Raw genomic sequence first — 14,306 nt, 5'->3', positions numbered from 1 at the left:
CAAAGACATAGAGTGATAGAGGTGGAGAGATAGAGGCAATGGCAAGGGAGAGATGAAGATAAGTTGGACGGGGGAGAGGAGAAATGAAGAGAGAGAGGAGAGGAGTGAGAATGGGAGAGAAGTGTAACACCCTCCTCCCACACTTACCCAATTTTACCAGTCCATCGGGGTAAATATGTGACGAAGAGTTACTATGATATGATTCAACCTCCTAGATCACCTTAAGAAAGTGGAATCGACAAAACAAAACCTTACTGACCTTCCTCAGGTGCTACAGGACCCCCAAGGGCTAAACCACCCTTCCAGGTGTCCAAACCCTAAGTTAATTTGCACTTTCACTGTTCTTGACTCTCAGTCGCATGCATAAGCCTGCATCCATGAGACTGCAGGCTTTCAGTCGCATGCATAACCTTTGCAAGGGTGCAACTACAGCCTTTTTCAGCCAGTTCTATGCCTAAGACCGCGAAATTTGTGCCACCTTTTCAGGGCTAGACTTCAGATAACTGCCCAAATCTTGATGAAACTTTCCAAAACAATGCATGACACAAAGACAAAGCTTCTAACACAAAACTTGATCAAGGACTTGGCCTAACCAAGACTAATCATGACAAACATTTTGTCGAACACATCTGAACATGTATAGGTCATAAATACACATATGAACATAGGGGTCTCATACTTATATGAGAATCGTCAAGAAGTCTAATGCCCTCTCATAATAGATGTAATATCATCGATTAGGTCATACATTATTATTCATTCATTTACTAATCAAAACATCATGAGGGTCATGACTCAAGTCTATCATAAAATCATGCTTATAACCAACAGAATAACAATGATAGAACAACCATTAAAGCCACATAATAACAAGTACATTACACATAAAATACAAGAGAGAAAATATATCTTGTTAACATATGCAAAAGCCAACCAAGCTAGGGACTTCCACGTACCACCCAACCATAGATTGGGTTGAACGAAACCTTTCTTTCAGCCAATCACCTTGTGCCATATTCCAAGCATGGTTTTTAATTGCATCGAGAGGGACACTCTACAACCCAGTATGAAGGGGATGTACAAGTATGGCGTGTTAGAACAGTAATCATGACTGAGCAAACGGCGCCACCCACTGTGCACACGTCAGTAAAGTTAATGTGACTTTGCAGGAATCAGCCAGACATCATTTCAAGATGGTGGAGATTGACAGAGGTCATTATTGATTCTCCTTCATATGTATCTATAAATAATTATATTCCGTAATGAAATATCAAGCTCTTTGATAGAGTTTTCTACCTTTTTTGTCATGGTATCAGAGCTCGGGTGAGCTTGAGGAGACAGAGCTCACTGTGAGGAGAGGTCGAGTGGTATTAGCTATGTGAGGCCAATTGTTGTGTTACGTGTTTGAGTGTAGAGAGCGATGAGTTGCCTTGAGCGTTGTCTAGAAGTGTTGTTGTCCTGTTGTGCGTAAAACAGAGTGAGGGAGTGTTGTTGTCCTACTGTGCATAGAACAGAGTGAGGGAGTGTTGTTGTCCTACTATGCGTAGAACAGAGTGAGGGAGTTGGATAATGACTATGGTGTCAAGCGGTCAAGCAAGTGGAAAAATGAGTCAGTCGTGATTATCAGAAGAGTTGTGAACTTGTGGAATTGTTGAGCAGCGCTGTTTTCTGAGGGGAAGATTGGTGTGATCGGTCGCTTCCCTAGTGGCTAGGAGATCTTCCTGTGGTTATGCATGTGTTGTGCTCTTGTTGAACGATCATGCAAGGAGCATGAGACAGCGTGAAGGAATCGTTGTGTGAGAGCTGAGTGTTAGCCGAGATCTGTGAGGTTTTTTCGTGTTGCTGTGTTGTGCCTGTTGTCCAGGCTAGTGTCCTGAAAAAAGGTGGTGAGTTGAATTAAACCAGCATTGGTTGTGCTCCTGTGGTGTGCACCTTATGTGAGTTTCCAACCTATATAATGGAAACACGTTAGAGAGCGCCATCACTAAGATCCTAAGACCAGAGATCGTGAGCGATGAATGTGGAGCTGCCTAGAGCAGTGTGGCGCTGAGCAAGTGCTCTAGGTAAGTACCCTTTCACGAAGAGGCATGTCTCTAAGACATGCCTTTTCATTGTTAACTAACTAATCATTAGTTAATTATTTATCGTTTATTATATTTATATCTATATTTACATTTATTATGAATTATGAATTATATTCATAACACTTGGTAGAAGGGCTGAAGCCACAGAGAACTAGGATATACGCCGAGTGTTGTGCGTGAAAGATCCTCAGACAATGATGTTTGGAGCAATCAAAGTAGAGGCACCGACCAACTTGTTTGTAGTGTCTATGAGAGGCCGAATCTGATTTGGAGAAGCTATTGCTTTAAGCTTTTTCTCTGACGTTTGTGAGAATGATTTGACAAAAATCCCTGATGTCTAGAAGAGAGACATCATTGGAGTGGGCGTGTTGAATGCATGTGTGTGAGCTTATGAGCCGATTGAGAAGCTGCAGAAGCGCCTCCGTTAGTGAATCTGCGAGCTTGTCGCAGTGGTGTTGGGACTTGGTGAAAGCTGACAGTGGAAAGTCTATTGCGACCTGGTGTGTGCCGCTTGTGAAGAACTGGAGTCTTGTTATGGATTGAAGAAGCGTTGAAGCTGAAGGGCCGTGGATGTCACTGAGTAACTAAGACGTGGATGCTGAAGGAGTGTGAGCATTGCGTGGAGGTGATTCCTTACGGAAACCGTTGGTGCTTCGGTTGCTAGTTGGGCTTGTTATGAGACATCAGCTATGTGAGATATTTTCCATAGTTGAAAAGTTAGATTTTATTTTTTAAAATGGGAAATGTTTGCCACCCCTTCAGTTGAGTGAAAAGGTTGGGTGAATCAGCATGCAGCAAGTTGTGTTGTCTTGTTGAGCGAGGGCTACACAGATCAAGACCATTGTGAGGAGATCTTGTTGTGCAGTAGAGTGTTGCAGATAGGGTTGATCTGCCAAGTTGGATGGTGCAGAGAGTGTTGTTAATAAGCACTGTGTGTGGTGTTGGTTGTGGGGTCTACTGTGTGTGGATAGCTAGGTAGAAGGTCACCAGTATGATTAGAGTACAATGAGTGGGATAATGTTGGACAATGATATTTTTGATGATACTTTTTTAGAGAATCCATTTGGAAGTATAAGTATTTTTGGGCCTAGTAATATTTTTTATTCAGGCAGTGTTTTTGAGTCACAAGAACTATTAGATCAACATAATGATTTTATTGATTATCATAAATATCCAGAGCTGGAGTCCATTCCATATGAGAGCAAAACTTGCTTGTCCTTGAACCCAATTGCTAGTACTATGATTGGATCCGCTTCTAAGATGGTTGCGACAGTGGAGGATCCTACCATGGATGTTGTTCGGAGGCCACTCATGTTCGAAGATGAGTGCATTTTGGTGGCTCCTCATGGAAAGTGGAGAGAGCATGAATTGGATTATCTTGTTTGGGATGTTGCATTGCATCCCAATTTGGAAAAGTTTGGTAATGTTAAGTATGTAAGCAAAGAGCAGAGGAATTTCATAAGGAAATCCAGAAAGGTGAAGATGAAACTACACCAGCAAATGAACAAGCATGGACCCTTTAGCAAGAAGGAAAAAATGAAATGTTTTGTTGTAAGCCTAGTTGAGACTTAGACCAACATGAAAGTTAGAGTTTAGGTCGTCGTGATTAAGGGAGGTGTTAGAACATTAATCACAACTAAGCAAACGGCGCCACCCACTATTCACACGTCAGTAAATTTAATGTGACTCTGTAGGAATCAGTCAGACATCATTTCAAGACGGTGGCGATTGGCAGAGGTCATTATTGATTCTCCTTCATATGTATTTATAAATAGTTATATTCAGTAATGAAATATCAAGCTCTTTGTTAGAGTCTTCTACCTTTTCTGTCATTGTCTCCAATAAAACATTCTACATCCCAGTATGAAGGCGATGTGTAAGTATTTCACGTCTCCAAAAAAAATAACGTCAGCCCAAAACACAAATTAAAATAACCACGTAGATAATAAAAAAAACTTTAATACAATTCAACACAAAGAATAGAAAATCCTGTTCCAAAATCTTTTAATATTTCTTTTAATTAAATATTTGTAAAATCAATTTTTAAAAGGAAAAACTATATCCTATGAATATATTAAAATCTTTAAAGACTTAAATATTTCCTGATCTATTTTTGTTTGATTAGTTTTGTTGTGTTAATAACAATTACAGATTTAAAAACATGTGCTTGCTTCTTGCTTTTTTGTTGAGGTTTCATTAGTTGTTGGTGCTTACAAACATGTAAATTTCCTTAAGTTAAACAAGACATTCATGAGCAAAATAGCTTCAAAAACTAATAATGAACAACAAACATGTATAGTGCAACAAACCATCAAAGGGACACATTAACACATTGTTTTGATGAAGGAGTCCACCCCTCCTGGGCTACATCTCCTTGGTCCAGCTTCCATGGCTTGGGCCTCTATATTAGCTCAATGTGGAAAAAATATTGTCTACAAAGCTCTATGGCTCCTAATACCTACACCAATATGTTCAGAATGTCCAAATTAGCCAAAAATGACTATTATATCTCTGAAAAACGATTATGGTTGCTCTGGGTATGACCCCCTTCCTTGATGGCTCTAGGCTTCCCTGAACTTCCCTGTGGAAAAATCACTCGTAGAAGTCATCTATTGCCTCTGAAAAATATACCACTGTCTTCATAAGGTTTAAATCATCCAAAATTGACTATTCATTCTCCAAAATTGGTTGAAAATTGAGCAAGATATGCTTCTTTTAATTTTTCCCTGGGAAACCTCGCTAAAGCTGGAGGAGACTCCAGTTAGCACCGCCAAAACTGGGAGTTTCGTCAAACTTGGAGCACCTCCAAAACCTCCACCAACCTAATATGTCATTAACGCGGATTTAATTAGTGCTAAATGGAATTAGGGGTGAGCTTAGTGCTGGCCCTAGCCCTTGGTTTCGGCGCTTGGTCGCATGGTGAGGGCGCTGGTCCGCAGGGCTGGCTCCCTCCTCTCCCGCTGTCGGAATACATTGTCACATTAATAAATGTGTTGGGGCCTATATTTAAATGTGTTTGTTGTGGTTCAATGGTAACACATTGGAATTGGCAGGGGGATGTCATGGGTTCAAACCTGCCCTTTGCCCATCCTATAAATATTTTGCACTACGAAATATGTTCAAACTTTGGATAAATGCAGACTTTTGACCATGTATTAAAACATTAAAATGTGCCCTTGTAATGTATGCGGATTTGGACTTTGGATTGTTAAATATATGCGAATTTAGGATTTAATTAAATTATATATATAAATACAAATAATTTCAAATTCCATCTTAAGACCACTTAGGCAATTTCACCTTCACATAACCAAATTGGAAAATCCGGAGGTGACACCTGTCACAGCCCCATTGAAGAAGATTCCCCTTGATGATTGGACTGCCATGTCATCATTATGTCCTATTTTGCAATTTTTTTAGTTGTTTAGGAAAACGAACAACAAGTCTTTTCTCCTTAATTTGGACTCTGTTTTCAGTGAAAGAAATTGTGTTACGATCGTCTCGACGAGACGGGTGCAGTTGTATAGTTTTCGAGCCAATTTGAAAACTTTGATTTTTGAGCTAAATACTGAGCACTTGATCATTCCTCCCCACTAAAAGCCTTTTGGACCCCAAAAGATATTATTATCTGACAAGTAGATGAGGGTACAGCACCCTCACCTTTCCAAGCTCGATCTAATTTGCTTTTGAGGAATTTGTTTCCTTGAGCTCCTCTTTAAGGAAATCAATATTCACTTGCCTTGAGAACCCCGTTCTATACCTGTACTTGTCTTTGCCATTTTCAAGCTGATCTTGCACTGTTTGTTGCACCATTTTCAGTCATTCATAGAAACTCATGGTTTTTTCCATGTCGCTATTGAAAGCAACATCTTTCTTACCAAGACGACATAACAAAATATAATGCAAATGGATGACAAATTTCACTACTTGGTTTACATGACTCAAGCTCGATTGTACATCTTGAGAGTATGAAATTTTTTGAACATAACTTTCATATAAAACATAATGATGTCTAAATACAACAATTACATAACCAGTAGACCTAAAAATCATAACAATGAACTTGCTGCTTATACCTCTTTTGTACCTTCGAACCAAGTGAAATTTTTGAAAAGTATCTATCCCATGAAAGTGCATGGATCGCTGCAACTTAATCTTTATACCATTGAAATCTTCTGAATGAAATAAGATGGTGAAGTTGCTTGCATAAACCTGAAACTCAAATGAACCTTTCAAGTTTGAAAGAGCATAAAAAAAGAATTGAATTGATCTTTTGGTTTGAAACAACACATGCCTCTTGCCATTTGCCTCCCCACTAGAAGACTTTGCACAAACATGATAATGCATGCCGAGGAGCTTCGAAAGAAGAAATGTCAACAACAACTCTCCTCCAACATTGGGCTGCTCCCAACAAACCTCTTATCAAAATGACGATCTTGGGCATTGACCAATCAACAATGGCATCCAACTTGGAGAGTCTCGAATTCAACTTACCTCCTCCAATATCATAGCCCAAATGTATCAAAGAAGTGAAACCCAACTTGTACTTTGATATCTTCAAAACATCAAACAATTTTCCTTCATAGATGACATGTGCATAAGAAAACTTTCTGAATATGTTTATGTCACCCAAGTGGACATTTTCTTCAAGAAATGACTCTTTTTAGTCATAATTCAAATACATGTATGTAATACAAGTGCTACAAAGAACATACAACATTAAAAGCCATACAAACCATTCTTGTTTGGTGTTATGTATATCCTTGCACTGACCTCTTTTTACAACTTTTCTTTTGCGAAAACTACTCCTTTTGTCCTCTTTCTTGAAATACTTACCATTCCTCTTTGGCACCATAACCATCGGTGCACAACATGGCATAAAGGATGATTGAATAAGCCCATTGTTCAACAAACTTTTGCATTGCATTGGTGTCTCTACACTTTGCAATTTTTCCAATCCTTGCATGCTAACATCACAAAGAGAAACCTCTTGCTGCAAAGATATTTCATGTGAAGTTTCTTTCTCCTTGAAGGACGATCTTTTCACAACCTGAAATACTTTATTACTCTGATGAACTGAACCAACCAAATCAGAATTGAAAATCGCATTACATGCAACAACATTTTCATAAAAAAAAAATATATCATCATTTGGCTTGAACATGAGAAGTGCTAAACTTTCACTTGAATTCACTAGTATTTTTGCCTGTCCTGCATTAACCAAAGAAATATTCAGCTTTTTGCGATGAGCTCTCACTATGTACTCCACACCATCCTTGAACAAGTGATACTTGTTTTCATGGTGGTAAAACGCTACTTTTCGATCATACAAATATGGACTACCCAACACCACACCTAAAATATCAAGCGGTACCACCAAACTAGTGTAACTTCTTCTAGCCTCAGTGAAGCCAACTAGATCTTTATATCGTCTTCTTGAAGGTTATAAATTATGTAGTATACCTCCAATTGTCGAATCCAATTATTTAACTTTTCTGCATTCACCTCTGCATTGTACATGTGAAGTTCGAATTTTATGTCCAATTTCAGTAATGGAGTCTTTCCTTTTGGGGTTTTGGAATGAGTATGGGCAGTTTCAGTGGTGGTAGTGGAAGATGATGTTGTGTGAGATGATGGAGATGATGAGGATGGTGGAGATGGAGGTGGCTTTCCACCATTCCCTTTGGAATCCTTCTTCTCATCATTTTTGTCCTCTGAGATTCCTTCTCCATGTGGAGGTTTAAAACTCTCTCCAACCATTTTGGTGTTCCTCTCTTCATAGAGGACTTTAACCATCTTAGTCAAAGTGTAGAAAGATTTCTTGAATTCTTCCTCTTCTGAAGAGGGACCTTCATGCTCTCTTTCTCCAGACATAATGACTATTGATTCAGGCTCAGAAATTGGTACTGCATGTACCTCTTCAATCTCAATTGAAGGAAAAACTTGAGGAGTTTTAAGTGTAGCTGGAATTGGAACTTTGGTGGTGGATATTATGGCCTTGTGGCTCTCCTTCTTCTGGGCATTACCTCAGGAGTTTCAACCAATAGCTTCCCTTCTCCTTTTTGCAACTTTAACCTTGTAACCATCACAATTTTGCAACCATTAAAACCCTAATTGCACAAACTCGAGCAATCAAATAATTCAACCTATCCTCTGATTCCAACTTGATCTGTTTTTGTATGATTAGTTTTTTTGTGCTAATAACAATTACAAATTTAAAAACATGTGCTTGCTTCTTGCTTTTTCTGTTGAAGTTTCCTTAGTTGTTGGTGCCTACAAACAGGTAAATTTCCTTAAGTTAAACAAGACATTCATGAGAAAAATAGCTTCAAAAACTAATAATGAACAACAAACATGTACAATGCAGAAAACCATAAAAGAGACACATTAACACAATGTTTTGATGAAGGAGTTCACCCCTCCTGGGTTACATCTCCTTGGTCTAGCTTCCATAGATTGGGTCTCTGTATTAGCTCAATATGGAAAAAAAGTTGTTTACAAAGCTCTATGGCTCCTGATACATCCACCAATGTGTCTATAATTTCCAAATTAGCCAAAAATGACTATTAGATCTCTGAAAACTAACTCTAGTTGCTTTGGGTATGACCCCCTTCCCTGGTGGCTCTAGGCTTCCCTGAACTTCCTTGGGGAAAAATCACCTATAGAAGTCTTTTATTGCCTCTAAAACCTATACCAATGTCTTTAGAAGGCCAAAATCATCCAAAATTGACTATTCATTTTCCAAAATTGGTCGAAAATTGAGCAAGATATGCTTCATTTAATTTTTCCCTAAGAAACCCCGCTAAATCTGGAGGAGACTCCAGTTTTCACTACCAAAACTGGCAGTTCCGCCAAACTTGGTGCGCCCCCAAAACCTCTGCCAACTTAATCTGTCATTAAAGTGGGTTTAGTTAGTGCTAAACGGAATTAGGGGCGCACTTAGCACTGGCCCTAGCCCTTGGTTTCGGTGCTTGGTTGCATGGGGAGGGGGCTAGCCCGTAGGGCTGGCTCCCTCCTCTCCCGCTGTCGGAATACACTGTCGCATTAATAAATGTGTTGGGGCTTACATTCAAACGTGTCTGTCATGGTTAAATGGTAGCACATTAGAATTGGGAGAGGGAGGTCATGGGTAAATGTGCCCTTCTGCCCTTGTAATGTATGCGGATTTGGACTTTGGATTGTTAAATGTGCCCTTGTGCCCTTGTAATGTATGCAGATTACGAAATATGTTCGAACTTTGGATTAATGGGGACTACAAAATATGTTGGGATTTTTGACCATGTATTAAAACATTAAATGTGCCCTTGTGCCCTTGTAATGTATGCGGATTTGGACTTTGGATTGTTAATATATATGTGGATTTAGGATTTAATTAAATTAAATATATGTGGATTTAGGATTTAATTAAATTAAATATATTTCACCTTCACATAACCAAATTGGTGAATCCAGAAGTAACACTTGTCACAACCCAATTGAGCGAAAACTGAAGAAGGTTCCCCTTGCTGACTGGATTGCCATGTCATCATTTTGTCATATTCTGCAATTTTTTTAGATGTTTAAGAAAATGAACAATGGACCTTTTATCCTTCATCCGGATTCCATTTTCAGTTAAACGAATTGTGTTGCGATCATCTTGATGAGATGGACGCAGTGGTACAACTAAGAACTTTTATTTTTGAGCTAAACACTGGGCACTTAATCATTTCCACTTCAAAATTATAATATTTGAAAATATTAATTTGATATAGTTTTATTATAAATTTAGTTATCATGCCATGTAAAAACATTTTTAAATCTAATATTAATATTGATATATCGTAATTAATATTATTAATTTTAATAAATTTGGATTAATACAATATTAAATTTGTTATATTGTAATATATATTAATATATTATGATTGAGCCGAGATGCTCATTCTACAACCCAATGTGTAACGTTTTCCGTCTGTCATTAAAGTTGAAATTTTACTCACATCGACAAAAAAAAAAAAAAACAACAACAACAACAACTATACGAAACATTTACATAATGTGGGCTCACAAAAAAAATTGCATCTGAAGAAATTGGATCTCTCTCGGCTCATGTTAGACATGTATTTAAGATGGATCTCTGCTAGTATATATTAACTCTAGATATATATGGAGGGAAGATTAAAGACATAGAGCGATAGAGGTGGAGAGGTAGAAGGAGTGGTAAGGGAGAGATGGATATAAGCTGAAGGGCAGGGGAGAGGAGGCATGAAGAGAGAGGAGAGGAGTGAGAGAGGGAGATAAGTGTAACACCCTCCTCCCACACTTGCTGAAGTTTACCAGTCCACTGGGGTAAATATGTGACGAAGAGTTACTATGATACGATTCAACCTCCTAGATCACCTTAAGGAAGTGGAATCGACAAAACAAAGCCTAACTGACCTTCCTCAGGCGCTACAAGACCCCCAAGGGCTAAACCACCCTTCTAAGTGTCCAAACTCTGAGTTAACTTGCCTTTTCACTAATTCGGACTCTTAGTCGCATGCACAAACTTGGATCCATGCGACTGCAGGCCTCCAGTTGCATGCATAACCACTACAAGGGTGCGACTACAATATTTTTCAACTAGTTCTATGCCTGAGACTGCAAAATCTATGTCACCTTCTCAGGGCTAGCCTCCAGGTCACTGCCAGAGACTTGATGAAACTTTCCAAAACAATAAATGACACAAAGATAAAGCTTATAACACAAAACTTGATCAAGGACTTGGCCTAACCAAGCCTAACCATGACAGAAATTTCATCAAACACATTATGAATATGTAATGTACAGGTCATAAATACACCTGAACATAGGGGTCTCATACTTTATTTGAGAATCATAAAGAAGGTCTGATGCCCTCTCATAATAGTTGCAATATCATCTATTAGTTCACACATTATTATTCATTCAATTATTAATAAACACATGATGAGGGTCATAACTCAAGTATGTCATAAGACCATGCTTTTAACCAACAAAACAACAATGACAAAACAATTATTAAAGCCACATAATAACAAGTAAATTACACATAAAACACAAGAGAAAAAAAGATCGTATTAACATATGCAAAAGCCAACCAAGCCAGGGACTTCCACGTGCCACCTAACCATAGATTGGGTTGAACCAAATCTTTCTTTCAGTCAATCACCCTCATGCCATATTCCAAGCATGAATGTGGGACTCATAACAAAACAACCAGGGCTTCCTTAGGCTTTACCGCAATCCACCAAGGGATTCCTGGGCCCAAGCCCTCATTTATACATCCAAGTTTTACCTCAATCCCTCCAAGGGATTCCTAGGCCCAAACAAGAAACCTATGCTACCAAGATTTACTACAATCCCACCATATATCGGTCCAGGGATCACTAGGCCTATACAAGCATGGATGCCTCTAGATATCTCCACCTAAACCACGAGGAATTTGTATGTCTTGGCCTCTAGGCTTTACCGTATATCTCAACATTCACCAATCGAGAATTCTTAGGCCCAACGAGGCTCCACCCTCTAAGGTTTACCATATATCTTGTCATTCACCAGTTGAGGATTCCTAGGCCTATCGAGGGTATACACAATCAGGCTTTATCGCAATTCCACCTTCACGGTCCAGGGATTCCTAGGCCTTGTGTTTCTCCCCTCAGACCACCCCACTCAGTTTCAAAACCATTCAACAATCCAACTCAACCAAATAATAGAAACCTCATCACACCATGGATATTTGGAAATGGAAAGGAAAGGTTGAAAACCATTGTTACACCTGGAAAAGCCCATGCCAATGACAACAAGAGAACCAAGAAAACACATGCATGTACCATGCATGCCAAAATTTCAAGGAAATCATACATGCAACTCAACACCTGCAAGTAATTCCACTGTAGCCGCTTGATTCCTGCTCTTCCTTGCTTGATCCTTGCTTCCTCTTGCTCTCTTGTCCTTCCCTTGTCTTCTTTCCTCCAATGCTAGAGTGCTCCAAGAATAGTCTAAGTGTATATTGTAGTGCAAACTCAACCACCCATTTTTTACTTGTTTATTTTAGATAATGGGGACCATTTCCATAATTTTTTGGCTAAATAATCTTTTTAATATTTTCATTTAGTTAAGTGGCCTACAATTTCGCCAATTTTTCGTTTTCGTCAGATTTCTATTTTTTTTGCTTCATTGAGTTCGAATTTTCGTTAGCTTTCCCTCGGTACTTGTGTTATCTCATTTGGTTACACGGTTTGCAAATGTTGTTCATCCGAAATTCGATAATTTTTACCGCCTAGGTTACAAAATGTATATTATTTTAATTTTTGTAAATAAATTAGCAATTGATTATAAATATTAATTCCTAGTTAATTTTTACTAATTATTTCATTTTTCACTAATAGTCCTACAAAATCGTCACAGTGAAATTGTAGAACAATTAAAATTGTGTGTTATTAGATTTCAGAAGTTAATTTCAATAAAAGTTTCAAGATCCAAAATCCCGAAAATTTAAGTGGCTGTAGTTTTTTATAATGTTAACGAGACTCTTTAATATTAAGTGGTTGTAGTTTATAATTGATGGAACCCACTCCACGTGGGCTCCACTTCACTCATATCAGAACCTCGGCTTCCCTTAACTCCTTACCTCCCTCCCTCCTTATTTCTCTGATATTTCGATATCACCCTCCTTATTCCTCCCTATTCCTCCTCTTTTTCTACACCTTATAACATCTGAGACCTCACCATACGTCACTCCCCACTTCATATCGAAACCCCGAAACTTTTTACATATCAGAAGTTTTTTTTTTGAATTCTTGATATCCCTTATCCCTCTAACCTCTAATACCCCATGTTTCTGATACCCTTCCCTTATTCAATATCATTCCTTGGCATATCGAGATTTTTGTTTTGGAAACTTACAAATTTGAAAAACCTGATGCCCGAGGTTCCTTAATTTCCAATAAGACTTTGTTTGTTAACTTAACAAAGTAAGTTTTTTTTGTTAACTTTTTATATATAGGTTTTGTTTTTTTATGAAATAGTTTATTAATTAAATTAACATGTTTGTGTTTTTTTCCCAGGAAAAAGGCGTAATTTTATTAATGAAAACAAAATTACATGTTGCATCTACTAAGAAACATATCATCATCTAATCCATGACTGATGATAATAAAAACATGCAGTAAGCAAACTAATATACATATGAAGGGAAAAAACTAGGCTTTTCTCCCCTTCTTTTTCTTGACCTTTCTCCATTCCCCTTGTGACGACACAGAAGAGACAAGTGCAAGTTGATTCCCATCATCATGTCTGGCGTTGTCCTTATCAGAATCTGAATTGTCTGATGAGTGAATATGCTTGTTCCCACTGTTGTCCCTTTCTTTTGGTATCATGTCTGATTGCACCAAATGGTTTAGATGTGCAGAAGGGTCTTGTGGGTGATCCCCCTGTGTTTCTGGTTCATTTGGTGGCTGGTTATTCCCCTTGGGTGGGGGATCATCCCCAACATCGCCCTCCTCCTCTTTGGATTCAGGTGGGGGAAATTGCCAACCTTTAGGTTGTTTCCCAAACTTCTTCTTTCTTTGTGTGTCTTTCTTGGCTTTTGGACACGTATTATGAAGGTGCCCTATTTGCCTGCAATTTCTACACCTTAAAGCAGTGTTCTCATAATCTAAAATCTGTGTCCAGTTTCGCTTGCAGTGGATCAGGTGAATGTTGTATGGTAGGCCTTTGTTGAGGTCTACTTCCACACATATTTGTGCAAAGGTGTAGACCCTTTCCACCACTCGTTGGGTGTCAGTCTTGATGAACTTCCCAATGTTGTTTCCTATGCCTGCTAGGACTCGGTCATCCCAGAAATGGAGGGGAAGATTGTGCAACCGAACCCAAACCGACATTCTGGAGACGACCAAAGTATTTGCATCAAAATTTGGAAACCAAGGAGTGATGAATAGGCCCATCGATCCCCAGAACCATGGTCCTTCCTGTAAGATTATGTCTCTTGCCTTAGATGTTGGGAATTTTACAATAAAGAACCCTTTGGAGCAGAGATGAATTTCACAATCTAATGTCCAATTAGTTAAAATCTAGTGAAAAAGTTCTACTGGTTTTGGCGAGAAGCAGTTGAAACGACATATAATGGCTTGTGTTTCAAAAGAGGCACAATGCTCATTTGTTTCTGGATTGAACATGTTTTGTGTTATAATGTAAATTAATATATAATAAATGAATTTTAAT

Source organism: Pinus tabuliformis, chromosome 4_2 (assembly GCF_031772625.1).
Source record: "Pinus tabuliformis cultivar Carrire ecotype Pingquan chromosome 4_2, CPIR1, whole genome shotgun sequence".
NCBI classification, from domain to species: domain Eukaryota; kingdom Viridiplantae; phylum Streptophyta; class Pinopsida; order Pinales; family Pinaceae; genus Pinus; species Pinus tabuliformis.
Note: the sequence above shows the minus strand (reverse complement) of the source record.